Here is a 27335-nt window from a genome sequence, read left to right as displayed (position 1 = left end):
TTCGGTAAATTCATCATCAGCATTGCAAAGTAAAATCTTCTAACATGAAAAATGCAGTAACCTAATTCAACCTAGGTGAGTTATAAACATAAGTACATGTATAATATATGTCTCAAATTGTACAAGGAAATATAAAAGTTGTTTCCTAACAAACTTCCTTTACATCGCATCTCGTATATTCGCGTGTTCCAGCCTTGAGTGTTGGGTCCCTTTGTAAAATATAAAAGAATTTCGCGGAACATAACATAACAGTTTCGTTTCCATCCTAACACGTCAAACTCTATTTGCCTTTCATCGGAATTGTCTTTACATTGCTTTTGTTTCAGTTGATACCTTTGTAACGTCACGCTGGTGTTTTGATTCGATTTCTATTATTTATTTCAGTACAAAAAAATATCTTGTAATTGTTTTTAATGGATTAAAAATTTAAAAGACTTTTAATTCATTATTCAATACTATACAACTATACTATTTGCCTAGAAAGATGACTCGTGGGAAGACGCTTTTATTTAGCCTTTATAGAAATCAATAGGGGCCTATCCCGTAGTGATTCTATGATTTTAATATTGTCTGTTGCTATGTGCATTATTCTATTACAATTTATTTAATACCTGATAACCTTCGCAAGTTGAACGCCAACTCTATTTATGCTTAACGAAATTAATGTTTTTTTTTTTGTAAATTTTAATTTTATCATATTTTATATTCAAAACATATTAAAAATATAATTAGTGAACTAAATTATATTTGTAAAACAGGCGGCTGATATTCTATTTTAAAAACTTTTACCTTGTACCATTTAAAGTTTTATATGTACTAGAAGTTTAATTTTGGCCTCAAGGTTTTTTTAATTTTTTTATGCAATTTTACGAAATTTGAGACAATAAGATATTCTACTGTGATAGTGTCGATTTTGAGTTGGACGTATCAGAATGTATCTATACGTATTCCTGTCATTTGCTGTCTAATCTCACGGCAAGCGTTGGCACACTATGCCGTTTCAATCGGGAATGTGTGACATTTCCTGTACCCCCTAGTTTTAGTGCCAGTTCTTAGAAGTGTGTTAACATTTTCATCTGGTTATTTTTACTATGTCCAGTGGTTTTTATGTACCTCATATATAAAACTGGTTGCTCACATATTTGGGTATATTCAACATGACCCACAGTGTTTTAGTCCGAAATCTCTCCAATATATCAATATCGCTGTTTCAAGTTCTCTCCCAAAGCTGGGTACCGTATGTTGCTAATAGTCAACTTGATTATAATAGTTGGTACAAAAAGTGACACCTTCAACTTCCACGGACATCTTACTTGACAGACGTCCATCTGCGTGGAATTAAACATAAAATTTATTAAGTTTGTAATAATTAAGTTGTAAAAAAAAATCTGAAATAAAAGTAGCCTTAGTTACTCCTTATTACATCAGCTACCTACCAGTATATCGTCAAAATCGATTAAACCATTTTAAAGATTAACCGGAATAAACAGACAGATATACAAAAATTAAAAACGATATATTTTTAATGCTTGTAGTAACAAGCAGATACTCAAATTTTATTTATTTATATATATGTATATTTCTAATATAGTTTATAAAGCCATGTGTATATTTACATTCATCAATCATGATTAACGTAATTAAAATTGTTATCAGTACAAAAAATAATCTCAGCAAAAATGAAATTACGTAAGAGTATTTTTTTATCGGTCGCACTCCGTGAAAATTGAATGGAAAATCCAGAGAGTCCCGCTTTTAATTTTCCCAGCGATGGAATCTATAATCGCACAAGATTTCATTGAATGCAATTAAATTGGAATCCTCGGCGGGGTGCGCTGATCGAATGTATAAGTGGTGATGCATTTTCTTTAAGATATGCAATCCCATGTGGGGCGGATCGCGGAGCGTGTGCCGAATAGAATTCATGAATACGCTGAAATAGCAGATACGAAATGAGACGGCAAATACTCTGTATTCATATTGACAAATACTCTTGCATCGAAAATGTAAAGAGGCACGTGTCATTAAAATCAACTTATATATATATATATATATATATATATATATATATAAGTTGATATATATATATATATATATATATATATATATATATATATCCTTAATACTATTCAAATTGATTGGTTGTATGCATAAAAACTTTAAAGGTATGAATGTATACTTTATCCAAAGTTTTAAGAAATATTAAATACAATATATATAGATATGCATATATTTATCTAAGTACTTTTGTATATATATGTGTATAGTAATGTATGTATTTATATATATGTATAATTAAACCTTAAACTGCCTTAAACTGCCTTCTCCTTTATGTCTCTCATACAAAGGTTGTCTGGTATAGATGAGACGATAATACTGCCTCTTGGACATTTATATAAATTGTTTATTATTATTATTTATTATCTATAGTGTGCAATAAAGTGTATATAAATAAGCAATAAAATAAATAACTTAATGATAACATAGTATGAATAAGCGTTAAAAAAAATAATTATTGTTTACTATCTGTCCTTGCGGACTTATTGTCAGAAGCTATTGTTATGTCGCATTCCAAAGTCGTTCAGCTTAAACACTGATTAGAAATAGATGTAAAATCTTTAAAGTTTTGTCCAGCTAAATAGGCTGTATATGTGTAGAACTTTATACAATTTTGATGCTTAAAAATAATAAAGATTAGAATTCTGCTTAAATAAACGATGAAGAAATAGACATAGAATTTTTTTCTTAACAAAGCTTTCGATCATTTAAGTTTTCTATAAGATCAATTAAAAATATAAGTTAAACAATAACTCTAATCAGGAGTAGCTCAAGGGTAGAAGACAGACTTGCATTCGTAAGTCATGAATTCGATTTCCGGGAAATAATCTTATATAATTTTCACTTTGGGTATTAATTATGTAGGATTTCCATTTCTCACGAACATGTTTCCAGAGGATTGGTAACAGCGTTCTCTGCGTACCATAATACCACACTTTACTCGCCAACCCGCCTGCCAAGCGTGACGAAAAAGAGATATTCCCCCATAGATACGAAACGTTATTAAGTTATTTTAACATATCTATATTGTAAGAATGCAGTTCTTCTCGCAAATCTTTAGTATTGCTTTTTTTTAATTTATTACAAATCATCGTCGTGATACAACGAATTTTCAACTTTATAATAAGTAGAATGCATATATATATATATATATATATATATATATGAGGTTTTTACCAACTACGGTCTCATCACGATATCTCTAGAACCATAAGGCATAGTGTCTTAAAATTTGGTATGAATTATCCTTTCATAGAGTAGAAGTCATCTAAGATTTTATTTTACAAAATTCCACCCACAAGTGGGATGGCGAGGGTATCCATTTAGAATCATACGAAGGCTTGTTATATTCATAAATGTGTTTAAAGAATTGAAACTATTTATATGAAATAGCAGTTTTAATATATTTAAAAACTCTTTTAATGAAATTAATAAACTAGCGAGGTACGGTTAGTTAATCCTTAAAAGTGTTTATTCAAAGTAGAAACGTCGATAGCAATTTGTTTCGGGTTCCGTAGATTAATTGTAACTTGTTATACAAATGTTCCGGTGCGGACATTACCGAGCCGGCCGCATGTTTTCGATGTTACAGTCGCTTCGGAAACTTCTCTCGCCGTATTTCAGGGCCCCGTGTTTGTTTGCGTGTAGTTTTTGGACTCCGGTTTGAACTATCGTTGCTTTTATATGTCGTTTAGCTCAACCTCCGGTCCGACCTTTTGTTTGCGTAATTTATTTTGTCGATGTTTTAGTACGACCGCGTGTTTTCGGTATAATTCGTCCGGCCATAATTAAAGTGGTGTTTAATCTTTAATTCTGAGGCCTTTTCGAGGTGGCTTCGAATTATTCTACTTCCTTTTGTGTGGCGCCTTCATTAATTTAAGTGTTTTCGTCTTTACATCCTTCTCATGACGGATATGTATATTTGCTTTTTTGGATACTTGCATATATCATCATTAGCGGTTTTCTATTGCTATGTTGAACCATATTGAACTCTGTGTTTGGCACTAATCGGTGTAACATAACACCTGAAGATGTCCCGTGGAGGGGTGAAACACGTGTTGAGTGATTTGGCGGTGGCGGTTGTGTGATTCGCATTGTATGCCGCATACGTGTTTATCAGCGGGCTGGCGGGCGGTGCATTTGTTGCACGACTACCACTGCATGTGCGGAGGTGGCTAAATAACCAATATTTCTCCTTTTCTTACTATTGCTATATGTAGTATACACACGGTAATTGATTGTCGGTAAAAAACCTTTGAAGTGTATTGTAAAAACTATCAACAGAAATCTTTAAAACTATAATCTTGTTTGAAATCCTCCTATTGATCAGCCCGAAACATTACATTAATTGACTTTTTCAGTTGTATTTGAATAGGCTAATAACCTCAGTTCAAAATCTTCAGGAATAGATAGTAAACTATTATTAATTTTAATCCTAATTTTGAAAACAGATTTTTTTTAATTTCTTTACTATTTCTGAAACCGTGTATTATTGGATACGATACCTTAATTGACAGCAAATTAGTTAAACATTCACCCAATTAAAGTTTCTTTCACCAATCATCACACGAGATTTTTTCAGTTAGTTGATATTGCTATATTTTAACTTCTAAAATTATAACTTTAATAAATATTTATTAAGTTAATTAACTGTTACGTTTTAAATTTGGAATTTGTTATTTCGTGTTAACGTAACGAAGTCAATATTTGAACTTTAATTGCTAGCCGCTTGCTGTTCTTTTTAACTGATGAATGCTCACTGCAAGGCGTGTCCGCCGAAGATCGTCACGATGATCCGTCCTGCGCTTCCCGCATTCAACCACTTCCTGCGACCTTAAACATATCGACTGTTCATTGCTTGCCATTATTGGTAGTTTAAAAAGAGAGTCCGGGGATAATATTCGATGGATATAGATTTAAGAAAGTTATCGTCCCTCACTTCGTTTACAGTTATATGTTCGGGAGAGTGAATGTTATTTAAAGGAATACGGAAATCTCCTCGGAGTATCTCTAATTGATAACGAAGCCACTAACATAAATCGGAATGACCCCAAATATTTCACACTTTAATGGCTACCATTCTCAAATGGATTCTAATTTTATAAACAAAACTCTCATATCACAGATCGGCCGGGATGCCGTCGTAAACGAGCGACAAGTCGTAAAATGGATGCCGGGCGGCGAACGTGTTAAACAATTTGATATGCGGTAAAAGCGACGTTTTTATAACGCGATATTTCGGTAGGCATACAAGTGTCGCGTTTAATTGCCGCCCATTAAACGCGTGTTTGTGACGCCGTCGAACGATAGACGGATTCGAATGCTTTCCTTTTTAACGAATAAACTCTTCATTAGCCGTCCTTGTTTGCGACGCACGATGGAGAGGGACGACGCGAGTCGCCGACGCGCGGCCGGATATTCGTTCAGGACTACGGCTTCGCTGCGTTAATTTTTTACGAATGTTTGTCTAATGAATGAATGTCTCTTTAAATTACCATGTGTTCATGTATGCCCCCGTCCGCATGCCGAGTGTCTAAACGGTCTCTTTTTTTTAATTATTTTCTTTGTTGAATAAACTTTGTTATAACGAGCTTACACGGAGCTAAATATAAATGAAAGACAGTGTTACAGGAATAGACATGAAATTTAACTATTGTTTTAATTAACACGATAAAGAAATTAAATTATAATCATTCCGCGAATCCTTACGGTAACTTAGGTATATGCTATGAAAATTTGTTATCTGGTAAACAATCCTGTAGGCCGTATTGGAAACATTTAATTATGGAGGCAATATTCCTGTATTTTAATATAACAGCGAAGCTAAAATGGCGCTGGTTATTGTTAGTGTAACTGAAAGAAAAAGCACGACAGGCCATGGAAACATAGACTTGTAGGCATATTTAATCAATTGTCCCAGATCATTTGAAGGCAGATGAAGGGACAAGTTCGATCTTTTTATCTAAAAGACTTTCACTATTATATTTTTCTTTATATTTCTGCTTATTACTGTATATATGTAAACATTTTATTTTGTCTTTTATTTTCGTTAATTTGTATTATTTCGGAAGGTTTCGGCTGCAGCCTCTAATTCATTTGAAATAAACGGAAACAATTTTTTAAATAAAATTACGCAAAACATTATTGCACTACCATAAACGAAATTCAAAACTCATACAAATTAATCGACGGGAAATCCTAAAAACAAATTCAATAAACTAATATTTAAATGATTGCAAACCTAAATATTTTGATTTCACTTATGCTACATAAGTGTGTATGTATAAATCTGTTTAAACTTTTTTTGAAGATGTGTTGTTGTGGAGTTTCTTCCTGCTTCTTCTCCACAAGTATAACATCTTGTGAAGAGTAAAATCAAAAATAAAATGGATTAATAGAATAAATAAATAATAAGTTCACGATCTAAAGGAGTTATGTTAAAAGTTCCAATGTTGAATAAACAAAATTTTATATTTATATATGTTTTAAATACTATGTATATACATATTTATTTATGTCGGATTTTGGACCCGTTTCATATTTTGACCGCCTATTACATTTGTCAATAAATATATCCATTTCATGGTTGTCTGTTTTATGAATATTTATGCTTATTAAAGTTTTGAATAAATAAAAAGAGGATAGGTTAGCTATAAACATAAAAATGGCTTTTGCTACTTTGTAGTATTTTACCATTTACCGTTCCAATACACGAACTCTCCTCCACAAGTAAAATTTATAATAACCAAGTGTTCATGAGAACGAACACGTCATTACGCAGACAGTTACTCATGTCGACTACTGTTTTGCACCCTCAAATTGAGGAATAAGGGCTTCCGCATTCATCCATCAGGGGAATCCCGTAAAAATTCGCGGTGAAAGCGCACCCTTAATCCCCGAGACGAATATCTCAAAGTTGCGGACAGAGCGGAATAATCGAGGTAGAGAAAAAAAAATGTATAATTCGTCACTTAATCCTAGACGCCGCGGGGTCCGGATGTTACAAATATCTTACATTATCCACGAATCCTCGACTGATGCCATGCTACTGTATACGCCATCTTGAAATGCTTGCTGATATTTTATGTTTAATGTGGGTAAGCGGAAAATCTGTCTGATTAAGTTTGAATCATATACGTTAGTTCATCATTATTTGAGCCGATAGATGCTCACCAAAAAGCAAAGATCACTCCCAAAGATGACCACGAAATTGGTTTTGCGCGATCTTGACTATGTCGACGGTACATCAAGGGTAGGGATAGCATAATATAACCTCCCACCAGCGATATCACGTCACACGAACTCATGCGTATATTACACGGACGAGACTCAAGATGTGATCACAAGATTCATCGATGTGGCGGAATACTTACGTACAACCTGAGGATGTCAATATGGAGTAAAAATAAGGAAGTGGTCACACGAAACGTAATTTTAATAACTCGTCGTTGTTAAAGTTTCGTTATAATAGACCAAGAGACTTACTAAACAATTTAATATGCAAAAAAGTGAGAAACAAATTAGAAATATTAAGCGTAAATGTACACTTATGTTAACAGATTAAGCGGTACAGATATAAATTAATGAAGGTAGGTGAAACAGGTCAAAACAAGTCACTAAGATAAAAATCACCTTATGTTAATATATAATTACTATTACTTGATATAATTTTATAAAAATATAACTATAAATATATTTCAATATAGACATAAATTATTCATATATATATAATAAATTAAAAAATCCAATTATCGTGATGATTCCGTCAGCTTGTCAAACAACAGCTTTGGAACCTTCACTTTGAATGCAACGATCTCTGATCATCATAATGTTGAGGTCAAATATTTTCGAAATCCTCTTGCATTATACGTTTATTACGTATTGCATAAACGATGTTTACTAAGCACCTTCTAAAGTACTACCCACAAATTCGTCTAGTTTGTAAATGCCTATAAAGTAACCATGTAGACCTTAGATAGTCTGGTGTGTATCTAAATAGTATAATAATCATACTAAATTTAGCGTAAAATTTACATGGAAATGTACTGGGTAAGTTGTTTGGCCGTAGCACCGCGCGCCACTTTGAAACGTATCCCGGCTTCCTATTTTTGTCATTGGCTTTGCGAGCCGCCTTAAGCACAAAGCAGTCGGGATCCAGCTTAGTTTGCTCGAAAGCACAAAAGAGACTCGCATCAGGCGCATTCGATAGACCTGAAAATGTTCAAGCCCTTTGAGGCAGCAATCCTTTAATACTAATTGAATCATAATTCCGAATAGGGAGTTTCTTTTTATGTAAATCTTTCGGACTCGACGCACAAAGGCACCGAGAAATTGGAACGTAAGTAATCTTGAAATTTTGAAAGTCTGCGGACGAAGGAGTTTTGTGTAAACGGAATTAAAATTTATTACATCTTCTACCTTTTTTATGTTGCAATTTGTTTGATTATTTATTGTGGATAATGAATTTCTTTGTATTCATATAATTCTTTTTATCACGAGAAAAATTATTGACATCACATAAAGTATAGTTCATTTGCGTTAAAAATGCATCAATAAACGTCAAGTTTGCCGTCCAAATCAAACAACCAATCATATTATTCCTATTAGTTGTCGTGATAAACTGTTTTCCGCTTGATTGATTACGCATAGGTGGCTTGCGTTAAAAATGTAGTAATGATTCGCTTCTTTCGCTCTTAACGCAGAAGGCGAAACTATCGCTTTCCTCTTGGACGATGACGAGTGTCGCTAACCATTTCTATAGTATTGCAGAGACGAGAAAAAGAGGTGTAAGACCATAGTAATGTAATAATAGAACTGAATTTAAGTTAAAACATAAACTAATCAAATAACACAGTGAAGATTAAGAGATAAAAACTAAAATACAGAAAATAAGTAAATATGATCAGAAAACTGTGATAATAATACTAGAATACAAACTGTAATATTTTGGGAAAGAGTAGAGAGATGAAAGGCTATGGGTAAAAGCGTAACAAGAATGCCAAAACAGTAGAAGATTTTATGACGGATGACAGTAAAGAAAGAGAACGAAAGATACTGTGAAAGTAGAAAGAGTAAAAAAGAGAGCGATGAAAAAAATATTGTACCTAAATGTAAAGTCCCTGTTTCAACGACAGGCTCCCAAAAAACGGACTTTATACCGTGGCGTATATACTTAACCGAAGGTTACGTATTGCAATGCTAATAACAATTCCATGTACATCACAAACATATTATATCAAGACATCTGTCGTTCTGTCTTCATGTCGTATATTCCCTGTAGTTTGCAACAGCTTCGTCGCCGTGAAATGATAAAACAATTTAAGGTCACAGGCGGCTATAAATCTCGCAGACAATTTCGTAAATTTTTCCATCTCCCAGATTTACACGGTGGCGTCCATAGCTCGAAAGAAAATCGCACCTACAATCCTATTATCGATCCCTATTCCAGGACAATTTTCGCTCGGCGCGAGCAATTTTCAAACTTAAATGAAAATAACTGCGACAGTGTCGGTGAAGTGGCCCCGTCGCTCCATGTGCCGCCTTGATAAATATTATGTAGCTGCCGACGCTACGCTCCGTGCTTCTAGAAACTTCCAAAGTTCTAGAAAATTCTTTCTAATACACTTCTTTATTTAAACGAAACGAGACAACTAAATTATAAACAATTGCCACGCAGAATAAACTGATAAATAAACACCTTTTTTAAATTAAATGTAATTAAAAGTCTTACATTTTTTTCAAAAAAATATAGCTATTTTTTTATAGCTATTTATTTAAAGAAGAAAAAAACAATGGTAATCAACTGACTTGTCTCATTACAAATATACGACACTTTTTTTAAAAATAACCTAATAACCTAGTTCAGACTATTAGTATGCAATGATAAAATAACCTAATGAAGAAAAAAAAATTATAATAATTTGTATACGATATTAAATTATCTTCCTTTTTGTCCAATTAATGTCTAAAAATATACTATATGTTTATTTTGAAATTAAATACTCCCTCTCATAATAGAGTCAATACAAATTCTTACGTACACAATTATCTTCAGAGGTTATAACACTAGCCTTCACAATTTCAGCTTTTCTATCTTTGACATATCGACATATATGAACATACTGTTGAGGGTTAAATATATGCGGTTATATCGAGTTAAATGAACACTTAAAAATGCAAGACATTGGGATATACTATACTACTATGTTTATTATATCTGTTTAAAATTAAAATAAAAGCGTAATGATCTATTTATCGTAAAAAAGTTGTTTTATCGACACGCCATAGATCATCACTAGTGGCTGTCAGAGCCAGCTAGTGAGTCAAGCGGCCCCTTCTAGCGACGTTCTTGGCATCTTATCGATAGCTTGTTTCGTAACGTCACGTCACTCGCACGCCTGGTCCAATACGAAACGCTTTTTATTTTCTTTTATTTTATCGATTTTCCGTTATGATACCGTAAGAAAGACCGGCACCTTTCGTTATTTATCAATGTTTAAAATAACGCTTGGAAAAACAGTTTTATAGCACTCTGTGTTTTGCACTAATCGGTGTAACGTAACTCCTGAAGATGCCCAGTGAAGGGGTGAAACACGTGTTGAGTGATTTAACGGTGGCAGTTGTGTAATTCGCATTGTTTGCCGCATAGGCATTTATCAGCGGGCTGGTGGGCGGTCACTTTGTTGCACGACTACCACTGCATGTGCGGAAGTGGCTAAATATTGGTCCTTTTCTTAAACAGTTTTATTTTGAAATGTCATTTTTAATTACTCCTCTTACAAATCTGTACCTAAAGTCTATGATGATCAATGCAACCAGTAACACTAAACGTGGTCTCTCGCATAAAACCTCATTGGCACACAATTTTTTTGATACGGTCTGACCAGAAAACCAATCTCGGTTAGCAGAGAGAACAGAAGACGAGAACATCGCCGTACTGGTAAATAAAGAGAATTGTCTAGACCTTTTTGGAGTTCTGCAAAAAGGTAATAGAGAATAACAATAAAAAAATTATACATAAATAAAAAAACATAATGAAGATAATAAGCGAGTGTGTTAAAATCGCTGTCATAATAGAAAATATGTACTATGAAAATATGTAACACGTGGTGCAAAAGTAATGTCAAATGCCATTGGGCTTTAATATAGAGAATTAGTTATCAAAAAGCGATGTTAGTGCTTATTTAAAGAAATTTCAATAATTTGTTTTAACGCAGTAGATTTCGTCGCCGTACTCCATGAGGATCTTTTGAGGCTTTTTAAAATCTCGCGTTTACTACAAAACTCCGCCCCTTAGAAGCCTTAAAAGCTAACATTGAAGAAGATATCGCGAATTCAGAGCCTGACGTTTTTCAAATTAATGTCATCAATCTTACACTTCCAAATAAAATGTTTGCAACAACTGAGGTATTTTTTTAATTTACAACAAAATGGCTGCCAGTTCAAATTATGACATTACTTATGCCCCACATATCAGATTTATTATACATTTTTAGTCGGCTGTACAAATTTTAGGTTAAATTATTTTTTGAATTATAATAACTCGCTTCAACTCGAATGTGAATCCGATTTTAATTATACGATTTTATCATTAAGTTTTCGACTAATTATGCATTGAAAACAAAAGAGAATCTTTTTGAATCATTAACGAGTGAAAAATCTATAATTTTATTAATTATAATTTACTTATAATAAAAATACATTCATTTCATTTAAAATAAATGAGATATGAAGAGAGAAAACCGCGCAAATACGATACGTAATATTAATTCCGTAAACCATTAAAAATGGCATTGTTCGAATCTCGGCCGAAATTACTTGGTCCGGTTTAAAATACGACATTTTTCGGGGTATCAATTTTTTTTCATTTATATGGAAAAGTATAATACTTTGATATAATTTCAAACATATTTCACTATTCTTTTAATGAAGTAAAACCTATTTTAATAAGTGTTTTTTTTTTTTAATTTTATGAATTCGACATTCGAACAATTTGTAACACTCAATGGTCAGGATGTGACGTGTTGGATGTTTTCGTATTAATAAAATATTTCTCTCATTCCTTTTTACTTATTTTAAAAGTTGTATTAACTTTTCTGTGAATAATCAATTTAAATTTTAATAAAAAACTAATAATGCAGATAGTTTTACAGCACAGAAGCAGACTCCTTACTATGAGAATGTCTAAGTACATGGATTTTCTAGTTGGATACTGGAAAAACTCAACGATTGTTCTTGCTATTTATTTATTGATATTACTAATGCAAGCCGAGATGATAAACGTATTTTAAAGGCGAATTACAAAAAGATGAAATTTAAAAATAATGGCCTTCAAGTTCCAACCTGACCACGAGAAATATGTATTCATTTATAAACAGAATGATTAGATAGGTAAAAAAACTTTAAAAGTATGAATGAATACCTCATTTTCTATTTTTAAATTCGAAATTTTTATTTCAAACTCCCGGATATTAGGAAGGCAGGCATTTTTATTCCTTGGTTCATAGAACTGTTCATAGAACATTAGCTAAGCGTATGTTTGTCAAAACTTGAAGTATGATTTAACACAGTGCAATCAATTAAACGATGTTTTCTGTCTTAAACCCGTCAAGCCTCAATTGATGACGAAACAGCCAAATTTTTTTTAAATGCGTCAAAAACATACTCATATCTTTCCACAACCACCGTATTAGCCTGATTTGACTCCGTGCTACTTCTAGCTATCCAGTAAACTCAAAAGACCTGCTCAAGGGCGCTGTTTTGACGCGATTGAGTAGATCCGTAAACCGGATCGAAGAAGATATTTAAGGCTTTACCGGAAAAAAAGACTATTCGAACTGTTTAAGGACTAGAAGAATCGTTAGCAAAAGTGCATTTAATCAGGTGAATTTGATTTGGAATAATAAATAAAGAATTTACATTTAATATACAAATACACATTACTTTTTAACCATTAAATGCATATTATTGCCAATTGCCGGTTTTTCAATTAAATATCACACTTACGAAAATACGTGAAAGTATCGATAATCCGCTTATACATTAACTAACACAAAGATATATTCTTTAACGCATATAGCGTTTATGTTTGGAAAAAGACAATTAAGGTGAGAAAAACTTAATGTTGATAATTAGGGATAGTATATGCATTTAAGGGTTAACTTACTATATATACACGCTGTATTAAAGCCAATGGTGTCAGAAATAATAAATAACATAATGATAACATAGTAACAAAAGAGTTTTCAAAATAAAATATATGTTTATACATAACCAAACTCCCTGTATACAGGTGAAAAAATAAATCATATACGCTAACCATGTTTTTAACATTTCATCATATTATGTTATGATCACCTCAAACTAGTGGCATTGTTTTATATTAAATTTTTCTTTAACCAACTAGATGACTAAACGCCACAATATTTATGAGCTTTGGTTAATACATTTATAATTTAGTCTAATAGACGATAGTCATGAATCTAATTGTATTAATAATAAACGCCCTGAAATATGTACAACATAATTAATTATCAATGTTGTTTTAGTAATTCGATGTAATAAAGGAAAATGGTCTAACCAAGTTATAATCCTCTTGAAATGTTTTTTTTTAACATAAATAGTTGTAAATATATTAGAAATGATGGAGCGATGGTAGCCCAGCGGTAGAGAATTGAGACTCGCGATAGAAGGTAGGTTTCGATACCCTGGTGCATTAATTATATATAATTACAACTGCTGACAAAGAAGTTTCCAGAAGATGGGCTGCAGAATCATCTGCGTACCATAATACCACACTAGGGTCACCAATCTACCTGCCAAGCGGTAATTATCGTATAACCCTTTATAGATATCTTAATATATCTAAAAGTGTATATGTATAATTTTGTATTGTTAGACTTTATTAAAAGATGTGCCTGTAAAGTAAAAAATAAACAAAAAATAAGTTGACGATAAATAAGAGTTCTATTAAAAGTTCTAATGTTAAATAAATTATTTTATCTTTATTTTTATGTCGCCTGATCATTGACAATTTAACTGACTAACTAGGTCTCTCTCTAGGTCTCCAAAAAAAAAACAGCATTTATGACGTGCCGTGGAGTTATCCAATAATTGGTCAAACTTGGTCATACAAGAAGCAAATCCTATTACAGTTTGAATGATTTTATTAGTGTAAAGGATGTTTTGAAGTGGGATATATCATCATTATTTCAGCCGTACGACATTCTAATGTTGCCGCATAAATAAAATAAAAGACATAATAAAAGACAATGTTCAGCAGCAGCGAATGCTGACTGCTGAACATTGTCTTTTATTAATCATTTACATTATTCCTCCATGTCATTTATAGAACTATTGTTTCATGATATCTCTGTTAATCTAAACTGTTCTTTTAACTTGTTAAATGCACATACACATGTCTCTTAAAACACTTTCTATCAATGGTGACCCGGACACAGGCGTACAGCAAGCGGCAACATTAATTCATAGAAACGCAACGGGACAAGATTTTTATCCGTTTAGATGAAAACGTCGCCGTATTCATAAAAGCGAGCGCCTCGGTTCTCGTGCAAAATTCATTCGTAACATCTTTTTAAGGACCCCCGTACATTTTCCTCGAGGTCAAACTCCGCAATAAGTTACGACAACATAATGTAACAGATTCAAGCCGCGACGCCGCAAAAGGGAAGAGGAATTTTCGAGGAAAATACGCAATTCTTTGCCGCGTAAGAAATCTCCTTGTCAACTGTGAATTAATATTTGCCGCTTCAATGATCATTATACGGTGTTGGAGTAGTCTGCGAGGGTCCGTAGCGCAAATGTAGATTTGTACTGTTGCCACAAATGGCGCACTCCCGTTCTCTTGCCTCGCGGAGGGAGAGGAAAGTTTTTGAGTGTTATGTATTGCTCAAGTCCAACTGGTGAGATGAGAATGAATTAGTTGTCATTTGTTCGAGTATTACAGTACGAATTAATCTTTTAAAACAACTATACAACTTTGCTTATAAGATAAAGTTTCCTAACGATCAAATTGAAAAAAATATATATATATACAAAATTGAAAAACGAGAGCAATAACAAAAAAATGATCCTTTTGGAAATCTCTGAGGAAGAATAATCCACTAGCACTACGAGTGAAATGACGACGATAATTCATGTAAATTCATAGCCACATATGTTAAAAGCTAGGATATTAACAAATATAACAGAGAGGAAATATTAAAAACAACAGTTTTCTCTTTCTATTGATACCGCATTATAAATTAATTCCAAAACCCCAAAAAATATTTTTATAATTTATTGACACAATAAATATACGTGTATAATAGTTTACGAAATTATCGTATTTATAAAGGTAAAAATTGTAAATAAAATATATCGATGTATACAGTGATCACTCTATTAAATCATTTGTTTGGTTTCTTGTGGTCCAATATGAGAGACTAAATATTGATGGAACAAAGTCGGGATAATTTGCTTGTATTAACAATGAACTGCTAGTAACATGTTATTCAATGTTTCAAGAAAATATTCTTTAAAAACTACTTTAAATGAACTGAAGACAGTGTATTTGTATGTGTATTCTGTATCGTGGCTGTGTAGTCATTTTTTGTTCAAACTCTCTTTCATATGAATGGAATGAACTTTTAAATGAATGTGATACTTCAATACGAATATAGGACAGTTAGTTGTTTTGTATGTGTTTACACTGTGGTTGTTTACAAAGTAAAAAAATAATTGTTGTAAAAGCCTTTTTTTTTACAAAGTTCCTTAATAATAAAAGCTTTTATACCTAACTTTATTATAAAGACCTATTCAGTTAATTTTAGTCTTAAAATATTTATGAAATTTTAGGTTAGGTTTAAACGGTGAGACACAACTAAAAATTGTTAGCAAAAACATAAACAAATACTTAGAGATTATCCTTATATTTATATATACTTTATTTTTATACACGTCAGCAATAATAAGAAGGAAATGGTTATTTGAGGGTAATTTTAGAATTCATGCAGGATTAGCAGTGACACAGAGTTAGAGAACTGAGATGCAATCATAAGTCCCAGAATACAATCTTATATAATTCACACTTTGTGCATTAATTATATAGGATCGCTACCGCTCACGAACTAGTTTCCAGAGGAGAGGCAGCAGCGTCCTTTACGTACCATAATACCGCACTGAGATCGCCAAACCGCCTGCCAAACGTTGTGATTATGGCATGTCTTCCATAGAATCGGAGGCCTATGTCTAACCAGGGGCTTCTACAAGCTGAAATTAATTTTGTAATTTTTTTTTATTGAGTGTGAAAAAATCTATGACTAGTGTCGATATTTAGTTTCTTATATACGCGTAATGGAAAGCGCTGGTTTTTATTTACGTGAAGGGTCTATGAAGTGACTATGTGATATGTTACGCCGTAAGCTGCTAGTGACATTAGGCTTTGCACAGCTTCTTCAAACTCTGGCAGATTGAATTCTAGTTACAAAGATGACGTTCACACGAAGAACTTTACCCGTGTAGGTGTATAGTGTGGTTATTGAATTGTAGTGTAGTTTAGCGAAGCGAAGACGTTATGACACTACTAGCGGATTATACAGCCTTTGAGTTTACACTTAGCCTCCTCAAACACATCGAAACTAAAAATAAAAAAAAAATGTCACTGTCCAAAAATACTACCTTTTGTTATAATGTATATTGTTTACTTGATTCAATGGTTTAATGATTATCAAGCAGTATTATCACCAAAACGAGGGTATGTTGAAAATCGAATTCAGCCCCAAAAACGAACGCCGCTGCAAAATTCTTTAAAAGAAGTTGTTAGCGAAAATACGCGGTAATGCCCCGCCTGCGCGACCGCGATAAGGCGCGGGGATCGGTTGCTAAACCCCAACCAGCAGCCGATGCTCCGTCCTTGTGATAAGATAATAGCGGCTTGCTGAACGGAGCTCTAGTTCTGTACAATAAAAATAAGTTACAAATTTATATACGCAACAATTCTTATAGAACCAAACAGTCAGGCAAGTTCTGCAAAAACTGGACAATTTTAAGCTATACATAATTCAACAGCCTTTCGAAAACCAATCGTTCTCTTTTCGGTATTGCTGGAGTTACTTCCGTCAATTCTTTCAGCGCTTACGCTTTCCGAAGTGATGGTAATATAAACCAGGTAATAGCTTCTGACCAAGTTGAGGTTCAGCTCTCTCAGGAGCCCTTGAGATGGAATACTAAACAGGTATTATCGAACAGGTACAGTCCAAGTCGAGGTCACCTCGCGAGGATCCTTGAATCTAGTCACTCCATGGAGCGTCCACCGATCTAAGAGGCTGGTGAATTGTAGCATGTAGCGGCAGCATCGAGATCTCCTGAGGAACTCCCGAAGTTTATTACCTTAAAAGAGGTGTTAGGTTAAGCTTCCTCAGCGCTTTGCCGCCTGGTACCTGCAGACTTTGCAATTTCCATTTCGGCAGCAGAGAAATTTTCAGTTCACACATTTTTTCACAATTACAAAATCGCTATATTTACATCTCATTCAATAAATCGATTATTGTTATATTTTAAATTAATTTATTTTTGCATTTGAAACCGACATAGGAAATATTTAGTATGCAAGCAATTTACAATTCGTAAATCTTCATTTACATGCGCACAAACAATCCGTGCATTAACGGACGTGAAACATGTATATGTTTGTGAGCTACCGTCAATGGAACACATAAATTACAATATAACGTTTTAACATAACTGATATTTATTTGATATATATATATATATATATATATACACTTTGGAGAAGAGGTAGGGTGCACAAAAAGGTAGTTTTCTCTCCAGATGGTGGTTTTTGTGACATAATGAAAAGTACTTGAACGTAGACTGATGATGACATAGCAATTTTAAAGTTATTGCTTCTCTCGACTATAAAAGATGTGGTAGGAAAGCATTGGTGTCGATTCAGGTTATGGACGAAATAATCATTCGGGTGATGAATATAGTGCTATTGAAAAATACAGAAAGTAAAGGAAGACTGATGATGCTAAATTAATTTTGAAATTAAAGCTTGCTCCATGATGTAGGAGAGTATTGAAATAGAAGCAGAATGTAAAAGAAGGTAGTTCTCCCTTTAGATGGTGATAATGGTAGTATTAAGAAAGGCAATGGGTAAATGTAGGTTTGTGATGATTATGCATTCTTTGTCATAACTTTTATGAACTATTGAAATCGCTTCAGCTTATGACTTGTACTGGAACTGTATAAATACTTGCGACCCGTAAACGAAATACCTAAAGATTGCCGCTCGCGTCGGCGTTTCAAAGGAAACGTGTATTGATGAGTTTAATTAAGTATTTTCGCTGGTCCCGCGAACTCGCTCTCGGGACCCGCGCCGAAGGTCTGGAACAGCCACCATTTCAATTACTCGCTTATTATGTTTCTTATTGGTTTTGCTAAAGCACTACATCTTAACACGAACTTTCTTATACTTTTTTCTTATAACGCTAAATAATGGCGCTATACGAATATGAAGCTTGTCAGAATTTTATCTTGTTTTATAAATTCATTATCCTGTATAATATTAGTAAAATGAGGCAACTCATAGTTTAATCTATGACTTACCGAGCAGAAATCAATCATTGGTATGAATATAAATTTAATTAAAATCACTTGATATCTTTTGCCCAAAAGGTAAAACGACAACCACAAAATAAAATCAATAGGGTAAGCTAAATTAAATTCATTGTTAATGTTTTATTTTTGCAGTAGACTTACTCTTGTCAAAATGATGACCATTATTTAATATTATATTAATAAGTATGTATAAGTTTTGTTTCAGCTTTCTTGTGTATGGTGTCCTGTTTTGGGTGAAGGCCTGCCTTTCTTACTATTTCAATGTCATCAGCCAACTGGCTATTTAGTAATAGCTCTCAGATCTGCAAGCCCTAAGGTTTAAGGAGCTAAAAAAATTCTGACAGCTTTCAACATTGAATATTCCACGAAAGAGCTTCACCTAATAAGGGTTTCCAAAAATTATGTCAACTTGCTTTAAATGGTACATTAATTGTACCAAATTATTGCAGGTCCACCGGCCGAGTGCGGTTTGTTTTTTATACTCCAATTCAGGCAACGTTGTCTGTGTCTGACTTTTATTGCGATCCACTCCATGCCCTTGAAAAGCACTCACGTGTCGTCTCTTATTTGAGGTGGGTTTTGCAAAAATATACCATCAAATATCCCAGTGGTTGATAACTAGGATTTGAGAATTCAGGTGGTTCGATTATCGGCTGGTATGATCATGGTACAGTATGTTTTTAAACACAAAAATAAAAAAAACGATCAACAATTCATACTAAACCTGCGTTCTAGGCTACTGTCCACATATTCACCCTTCGAAATAAAATTTAAAAATTTTCTTACCAGAACTTCAGAGAGAGGTTGAATCAATTCCAACGTTGAATCAGAAAGGTTTATTAAGAAGTAAAAACATGTAATAGAAATATGGATAGGAATGAATAAACTTACTGTGATACCAAAGAATGTGGCGAAGGAAGAGAGACGATGTGTGTAAGAAATGAAAATAAAAGAGGGAGAACGAAAGAAAATGAGATCAACGAAAGAAGATGTTATAACATAAATTTTGAATAAAGAGAGAATAGAACACAAATAAAAAATCGTCATGAAAATATCATTATAAAATAGGCCATTAGAAATCAGATAGATCTAGACTTCTATTCTAGGATTTAGACTTCTAAGATCCAATAGTTGTCACAATAGTTCGCACTCTGCTTATATTGCGAATCCAATGAAGATTGACAGATCATATACCTTTTGTGCATTGTGTGAGTTTCTTCATTGTTAACTTGTTCATTATCATCATTGCTTAAGTTATCAATATGACAGGTCGGAAACAGTCTGAATTCAACGTCTTTCGACGACTTATACAAGCCTGTAAGTATATGTCCTATGCTGCAATTTTCAAAATTATAATCTATATTCAAGAAGGCTTTACTTGCGCTTTAGAAGTCGATTATTTTAACACTATAAGTAATAAGCTACTATCGACTGGGAACGCTGATTTGACGAGAAGAGCCGACTTTCAAAAGAGTAACAATACGTCGTCCTCAGCGGCGAGTCTAACAGGGGAATCCCACGCAAGAGCGTGCTACAATATTTCTCGCATTGTGATTGGCTGCCGGTTCTCAATACTTGAATATTGTTATAATAGTTTTAAGAATTGATGTAAATATGAGCTAAGTTTTATCAATGTACACACTTCTACTTTGACATTCGTGTTGTCCAAAACACCTACCGACTCTAGGAAGAATCCCACATCCTTTTAAATAAAATTTAACTTTTTATCTTCATGACTCAACAAACCAAGTTCAACACTATTCCATCTTTATTTTCGATTTACCTTGCATATAATCTATATCTTGCAAAATTAAACACATATCATCTGTCGAACACGTGTCCATTGTGTATTTTTTTTTTCAATTCGTGCTAAACCGAAATTGATTTTCGAAAATAGTAAATCTACACCTTCGCTTACAATACGGTCCCCTTTTCCTTCTCAACATTGTCGACTCATCTAAAATACATCATTACCGCTAGAGATGTGACAATAGTTTATTTTTAAATCAAGCCAGGATTATACTCTACTTCAAGTTAATTATTAAGCTATTGAATCCGTTTTATGTAAATATATGTTAATGGGTCTTCGTCATTAATATGTCAGCTGATAGGCACCCACTAGGCATAGGCCTCCAGCAAAGATCATAAAGTTGTCTGGTTCCTATCTGCCTGCATCCAGCGAACTAAATTTTTTTAATCTTATATTTTACGACGTTTGTGATATATTAGGGAGATCCGAAAGTAATGTCACTTTCTTAGTTAAATTCACACGACTACATTTTAATAAGTTTTTATTTCCAATCAACAATATATTCATCTTCGTTATCAACAACCTTTTGCTATCTAATATACAAAACCAATGCCGGAGCGGTAAAAATCAATCGGTTTTTCTGTAAAATATATCGACAGGAACAACATTACTTACCGGTCCCCCTATATAATCTATGTATTTATATATTATGTATAATTATGACACGTATGTATATATTATCTGTATTCAGATTGTCACGTTGACATTTGACGAACACTAAAAAAAATTTATCTAAAAAAATTGGCTGTTTTATTTGACAGCTAATATTCGACAAAATTAAAAAAAAAACCATTATCGACATGGTCTATCGATATTATTCAGGCGCATCACTACAACTGTCGTATACAATGCTCCCTCGTGTCAAGAGAATTCTGTTTGTGACAAAACATTAGCGGCCAGTCGCGCAATCGGTGGTAGATTCAATTTGACAGACGACGAGATGTTTTACTTTATGAATCGGGCACGTATCAACCGCAGAACTTGATTTTAATTTTATTTGTAAAATGCTGTTAGCAATAGTATCGATAAAATATATGCGGACAAGGAATTATGACAATACATAGTCTATATACATATAATAGATTATGAACGTGTACTTATAATCTTTTTAATATGTACATGTTAAAAATTTTGTTATATACAAACATTTTTACCAATATTCCCTTACTCGGATGGCAGTATTAAATATTAGTGACACCGGAAAGTAATATCGCTTTCTTAAATTACATTCACACGACTACATTTTTAATAAGTTTTTTATTTCTAATCAACAATATAATCACCTTCGTCATCAACCTGTTGCCATACATACAAATATATGTATACAAAAATGTATACAAAATTTAAATATCTGAACGGTAAAAATCTATCGAGTTTTCTGTAAAATATGTCGACTGAAACGACATTACTTTCGGACATCCTAATATAAATAGGTACACAACGTAAGCACTAAAAACAAAGAATTACAAGAAATGCCTTTCTCTATAAAATCTTTAATTGTAGTATTATAGCAGTGTTTTTTTTTTTTGAAATTACGGCCGTTGAAGCCCAAAGATTGTTGAGTGGCGAGCAAGAGCCTGTAAGTGGCTGGGAGGTGGGCAGTGTAAGAGCGTTCAATATGGCGATATTTATGTGAAACCGAACCATGCAGGTGGATGAGTATTGACCGAGTACAAAAAGTTTTGTGTAGAGAAATATACATACATACATATATATATATATATATATATATATATATATATATGTATATATAATGTTATACGAAATTCCTGTCAACATTTAATGGAATCAGGCGTTATTTTGCAGAAGTCCATCCTAAATAAGAAAGTCACGTGACCTCCTACCTACCACTCACGTGGTAGTAGGGGGCAGTTGGCATATAAATAACAAAACGGCGACGGACTGAGCTCTTTTAGTCCGTGGACCACTGTTTCCACGGGCTCAATTTCGATGAAGCTGTACAAAGCCTAGTCCGGCTAGCAGCACAGCATCAATTACGACAAATAGCAAAAATAAGACTGAACTCACTCTGTGTTTGGCACTAATCGGTGTAACATAACTCCTCAAGATGCCCCGTGGAGGGGTAAAACACGTATTGAGTGATTTAACGGTGGTAGTTGTGTAATTCGCATTGTTTGCCGCATGCGCATTTATCAGCGGACTGGCTGGCTTCTTGCACGACTACCACTGCTTGTGCAGAAGTGGCTAAATATTGGTCATTTTCTTACTTCTGTCAACATGAAATATACTTATTTTTCTGCTACCGTGCGTATTTAAAATAAATAAATAAAGCATATGTTGGTTTTAATTTATGTAACATAGTCACGAGCGTCTTTACCGCGCAAACTAATTTTCTTCGTCAAAAATTACATCGAAACCCGTTCCAACAACATACAGATTTGTCATTCCGTTGACAGTATTAAGGCCAAAAGGGCTGACGCAAGGCGCGAAGGGGCCCAGAAATCCTTTTTGCAGTAATAACGGCATTGTACGACACGTCAATGCGTACCTGATCCAGCCGTTATCCCATACAAATCTTTACTTACCCCGTGTAAACACACCTCCGGGCGTCAAGGTACGCGAGCGCCCGTCTCGACTCTATGATTGAACGCTCCACACCTGAATGCCTTTAATCTATACAAATAAAAAAAACCTCGACTGTCTGTATGTAATATTAAAATAACCGATTTTTACTATACGCATAGGCTTATATAAGTTAAATACACAATATACATATATATTGATCTATTGGTGTCAACTCTCAGTGTCATTATCGAACTTAAATAAGTCGTGGCCGGTTCTGCGATGCCAGCTTCTAGCGGCTCCATAATATTTCAGCTCCACCTGCCATCGGTTGCAAGAGATTTGTGCCTGGTCCACTTCCATTTCAGACGCGCAATTCATCGACACCACGTCTGTTACTTGATTCTTCTGCGGATTAACAAAAGTCTGAACCCGTTTCTTCTTCTTTTTTCATCCGATGGACGGAAAGGCATAGCCTTGCCTCTAAGATTTTTTTTTCATACGGTCCTCGCTATTAGGGACCTCTGATTCCCCTATCTCGTGTAGGCCAGGGACTTTTTATTTATAATAATTTATTCATATAATTTTTTTATTATTATCACTCTCCTCTTTCATGTATCATGTTATCTGTCGTACTGTTTCTTTCGTTCAACAGTTTTCCCAGTCTTTCTATTTCATTCCATCAGCCATACATCCATCCTCAACCACTACATTCTATTTCCTTAGTATTTTATTTTACAAGATTACATCCCTCTAAGATTGCCACGATCTCCTGCGACCATCTACTAAACCATCAACTATATCGTCAGTCCTAGTGGGGGGTGTACACCGCGTCTACTAGCTCGTGGTCGCCACTGGAGAATCTTTGACCTCCCAACAGCTATCAGCTGCATGCGCGATATGCCCCACTGCTCACTTGAGACAAGCAATTCATCGACCCACGTCTGTTACTTTGATTATTCTGCGGATCGACATAAGTGATAACCTATTTATTACTTCAAAATTATACACATCACTAAATAATTGATATTAAAAAAAACACTGTTTCCATTAAGCTATTATATATAATATTCTACATTGTAGCAATTGATATTGTATTTACATATAACTATATAATATTCAATAATGCGTTATCGAAAAGTTCACCCCCCCATAACCGACTTACGTCAGAAATGACGAGAATTTCCATTCAATATACATCGTCGACATCAGAATAATCTCAAATTAGATGCGAGGTAACGAGTGCCTTCCGCTGCGGTTTGTAATGGGGTTTCTACGGGAGAAAAAAACCAATTTCGTTTGTAAAATATCGAAATATCCGAATAGAGGATTATCTTTTCAGCGAGCCATGTATAGGAGAATCAGTTTTTGTATTATGTACCAATACGTACAATCAAAATTTTCTACTAATATTTAATCTCTTTCTGTTGACTTATTATGTCGAATGATAATAATTGTAATCTACATATGAAAGTTAGTTATGGTTCATTAATGTAAAATATAGTGAAGCAATTTCTTTTCGCTGGCAAATGAACATAACATATACACATTAAAGCCTTTACATCTAAAACCACATGTGTTGAAGTATATATACGTAGCCCAAGTCGGGGTCTCCCCGTGGGGTCCTTGAGCCCTACTAGGCAGTAGGACATAAGTTACTACTTAATGAAGCATTAGCTGAAATTGTAAGACCTCGTCGGTCATCCAACTCGGAGAAGTAGTAACATGTAGCTGTCCTGATCGAGTCTACCCAGGGAGCCTTTATGTTCACGGACCCTTACGCTCCGATGAAGCTGTAAAAGCTCCCGGGCTAACAGCATCAACTGAAACTAAGCATGCCAGGGAGCCCTCAGTCAAACACAGTCAAAAAATATTTAATGGAATCAGGCGTTACCTTGCGGAAGTCCATCCTAAGTAAGATAACAGAGACTCTGTGTTTGGCACTAATCGGTGTAACATAACTCCTGAAGATGCCCCGTGAAGGGATGAAACACGTGTTGATGACGGTGGCAGTTGTGTAATTCGCATTGTTTGCTGCTTACGCATTTATCAACGGGCTGGCGGGCGGTGCACTTTGTTGCACGACTACCACTGCATGTGCAGAAGTGGTTAATATTGGCCCTTTTCTTACATTCAAAAAAATCTAGTGAACTTTCCAATCATTATTTAAAATAAGAATAAGAGCTGATAAAATGTTTACTATATTTAATATCGTATCGATAGAAGGTCTATTCAATTTGTCTTATCCTATAGATAAATAAAAACGATAAAGAGTCGAAGCACTTAAAATCGTAACATTCCCGAACAAAGGAAAAACGTTAGGCAAAATCGTTAATAAAATAAGCAATAAAAATAAAATTGGAGCACACCGTTTTACAGAAGTCGCCGTAAACACTTCGTTCATAACGAAATTCCGCTGAGACGGAGCCGTGAAGTAGTTCTGTATTTTAAGTAAGCCCACTTTTATACTTCGATACTCGAGTCTATATTCAACTTGAACCAAATGACATACATTATTTTAAAATTTATACATTTATTAAATTATTTTCTCATCTTTTGATTATTAAAATCTAAATTTGGTAGATGTTTAAATTATCTATCTTTTTATTACTCTAGTAGCAGTAGGAAAATTTACAAATATTTTTTTCTTCTCCCTCGTTTATGTAATTTCTAATGTTCTAACTGTTAACTTTTATAAAATACTTACCCTTTATGAAAATTATTAAAGGACCTTTAATTGACTTTTCTTCGTTCCAAAAATATATCTTTTTAATGAAATTATGGACCTCTCTTAGCTTAATTTCTAATTTTTCTAATTTTAACAAGATTATAACACGGCAAATGTTGAAATAGCAAATTATGGACGATTAATTCGAACCTGAAATAATTGTATAGTAAATGTATATATATATATATGTATAAAATTAAGTTACTACCAGTGTCATAACCATAACGCTAGATAAAGTTGGAGGGTCAGAAAAAAGACAATTGACGAATAACATCAGGTTAAATAAATCTAACAGACTACCAGAGAGATCAAATTTTATACCAATACGTTGTTACCATCCGATAATATGTAGCAGAAACATGGGGCACCACTAAAGAAGACTTTAATAAACTGAGAGAAGCAAAGGGTAGGTGTTACTTTTTATGCACAGAAACTAGCTAGAGGCACAGAAAGCAAACTCACAGATAACGACCTTAAAGTTGCAAGACTCGAAAAGGAACGAGCCGCTGACATAGTCAGAAACTTCCTAGTGCAAGTTCCTGTTAGAATGGAGATCCATGATCTCTCTATGATGAGAAAAGTCAACAAACAAGGCCACAAATGTAAAGAAGGGATCGTATAAATACCAGCAAATCGACCATTACTGAGCAAAACCAGGCGAAAATCGAAAGATAGGATAGGCTGTAAAAAGAATATGAACTTATGTTTAGACATACACATGTATTTATATTAATTGGTACTGAAATATCTGCCGGTGACCAAATAACAAAGTCGCATTCGTTTTTCTAATTGATCCAAAGCAATTTATATTGAAATTAAAACTTTTATCAAAACAAACAGAGAAATATATGTCAGTAAGTACACCGGCGGTGGCGTCGGCCTCTATTGTAATGCGGAACTGGAGCGTAGTCTATTTTTGATTGATGCCCGTACCGCTAGCGCTATAGGTTTTAAGAGCTTAATAACAAACGGGGCACGCGGCATTATAGCTCTCATACTCGCTTATCATACAAAACGGGCAACTCTTTTTATTTGTAATTTCCTTTTCGCCGAATGATTATTTTTGATTGTACAATGTTTATCATTATTTTTGGCACAATTTACTGTTCAATAATTACGCGTTACCTTGCGGAAGTCCATCCTAAGTAAGAAAAGGACCAATATTTAGCCACTTCCGCACATGCACTGGTAGTCGTGCAACAAAGTGCACCGTTTTTAGCACTAATCGGTGTAACATAACTCCAGAAGATGCCCCGTGGAGGGGTGAAACACGTGTTGAGTGATTTGACAGTGGCAGTTGTGTAATTCGCATTGTTTGCCGCATACGCATTTGTCAGCGGGCTGGCGGGTGGTGCACTTTGTTGCACGACTACCACTGCATGTGCGGAAGTGGCTAAATATTGCTCCTTTTCTTATTTATTAGTTACATCAACGTCTTACGTCGCAATCCACCGCCATCTTGTTTCTTGTCTTGCTCTATCATTATGCCTGTCTCATCATATCAGCCAATCGATGCCAACTGCAAGGCATAGACTTTCCTCAATGGTAGCAACATTATAATGTCTGTCTAAAATAATTAGGTTAAATATAACTATA

At 34.0% G+C, this 27335-nt stretch overlaps 1 protein-coding gene across 1 annotated transcript in view; it reads left to right on the top strand.

Annotated features, from left to right (window-relative positions):
• Ten-m (teneurin transmembrane protein Ten-m) overlaps positions 1-27335 on the top strand; it is a 391498-nt gene that overhangs the window by 116477 nt on the left and 247686 nt on the right. The gene's annotated exons all lie outside the window — the stretch shown is intronic.

The sequence above is a fragment of the Battus philenor genome, unplaced genomic scaffold (genome assembly GCF_028537555.1).
Source record: "Battus philenor isolate CCGP_79_NKW_IND1 unplaced genomic scaffold, ilBatPhil1.0.hap1 SCAF_4, whole genome shotgun sequence".
In the NCBI taxonomy this organism is placed as follows: Eukaryota; Metazoa; Arthropoda; class Insecta; order Lepidoptera; family Papilionidae; genus Battus; species Battus philenor.
Note: the sequence above shows the minus strand (reverse complement) of the source record. Positions and strands in the feature narration are given on the sequence as shown.